This window comes from Sminthopsis crassicaudata, chromosome 3, assembly GCF_048593235.1.
Source record: "Sminthopsis crassicaudata isolate SCR6 chromosome 3, ASM4859323v1, whole genome shotgun sequence".
Lineage (NCBI taxonomy): Eukaryota > Metazoa > Chordata > Mammalia > Dasyuromorphia > Dasyuridae > Sminthopsis > Sminthopsis crassicaudata.
This window is the reverse complement of record NC_133619.1, coordinates 656,514,795-656,516,572: the sequence shown is the minus strand read 5'-3', so window position 1 is coordinate 656,516,572 and position 1,778 is coordinate 656,514,795. Positions and strand designations below refer to the sequence as shown.

The following is a 1,778-nucleotide window of genomic DNA, read 5'->3' as shown; positions in this document are numbered from 1 at the left end:
GCAATTGGTCACAGCTAGTCACAGATGCAAAAGGATATCTAATCACTAAGGCTTATTAACAGTCCTAATGATCAATGGGAGAGACTCATTGAAAATGGTATCTACAAACTAGATCAGCTGTCCAAATAGGATTTCTTTACCACACTACATTTGGCAATCCCAAAATTACACTAATCTTTCTTCTCCTTTAACAAAGTAGGAACATGGCAGTACAGAAACAAATGCAAATTCCACTTTCACATGAACAGAGTTTTTGTGTATGTTTCAGATTAAAAAAAAAAAAAGTTAAAGTTCATTTCCCATTTGGAAGAAAAAGAAATGTTACCAACAGTTGAAATTGATAAAACTTTAATGTTGACTTCGTTATCAAAATGGGAAAAAAAAGGATTAAACATACACCATACACCATACACTATCTGACCTAACACTGACTCTCTAAGAATGTTTTCAAGAGAATACAAAAACAAAAACTATAACTAACCCCCAGGATTTTTTCTGCTTTACAAAATCTCAGTTGCAGGGAAACTAGATTCTTGACTTAGTTTTTAAAGCTAATTCAAAATCTTCCTTTGTAAGTGTCCAGGTATCTGGCGAATTTCTTCTTCTAAACCAACTTCCATCTATTTCCACATTCGTTACAGAAAACATATGTTGTCATAGGTTCATAAGGACTTAGGGTGTGAAACTGGGTCTAGGTACCGTTCTTCTTGGTACATTTGCCACATCGAAATAGGTCCGTTTGGGTCCCACCGGTCCGGGCCATTTGATGTATTCTAATAGCTTCTTTGGTCAGGTTTCTGCGTATCTCTTTAAGTTCCTCACTAGCCATTTCGACTGCAGTCATTCTAGCAAAGGAATCTGGAGGTATGTTCCCACACAGTCCGTTTTTCCTTAAGTTTGGCTTCTTTGCATCCTTGAGATTTGCTGTTGTCCTTCGTAGCCTGTTTTGATACTTCATGTCCCTGTTCCGTAACTCCTGATATACAGCTTCCTCAATCTGAGCGCCCAGTTCTTCTACATCGGCGCCAATAGCGAAGTAGTCACCTCCAGTTCTGAGGGCTGCAGCAAGCAACTCTCGGCACTTGATGGGAACCGAACCTGAAGTGCTTGGTGCCCGGGGGAAAGCTTTAATGAAGGAATCAGAAGCCTTTGTCTCTTCCTTTGCTTTGCTCCTGCAGCTCCTTTCTCGTTTTGCCTCAGGCCTGCATTGGGAAGAGTGAGCAGGTCCCTTTTTTGCTTGCTTCAGTCTTGGAGGGCCCAGAGACCGACTTCTTCCAGCGTGAGACGAGAGACTTGGCTAATGATGTGACTTCTTCATCTGTGCTCTGCTTGTGTACAGTATTTACCGATATTCCAATTTTTGTGGACCTCAATAATTCCAGAGTCATGGGAACGTCTTGAAGTTCCTTTAGTAAATCCAGGGCCCCGGACGCGTTCTTGTTCTGCACCATCTTATCTATCTTCTTGGCTGTGGGAAGGATCTCCACCTCCATGGCTCCGGTGCTTTTCCAACCCCACTCTCGCCCACACCCCGAGGGAATGGGACACGGGACAAGCGGGAGCAAGAGGGTGATGTCAGAAGAGAAAGCGTGGGAGAGGTGCAGCAGTCCCAGAATGTCAAGAAGAGACACCCAGGGAGAACCAAGGCCCAGGGCCCTCTCAGCCACAAATAAAGACCGGGCTTGGGGACTGCTCCTCTCAGGCGCGGGGGACTGCTCCTCTCAGGCACAGACAGCGGATGGAGCGGGCTGGACTTTGGAGAAGTATACTTGAAGGTA

General features: G+C 44.4%; 1 pseudogene; it reads right to left on the bottom strand.

The window, feature by feature from the left end:
• Positions 1-604: 604 nt before the first annotated feature.
• On the bottom strand, positions 605-1,493 carry LOC141562689 (transcription elongation factor A protein 1 pseudogene; annotated as a pseudogene).
• Positions 1,494-1,778: the final 285 nt, after the last annotated feature.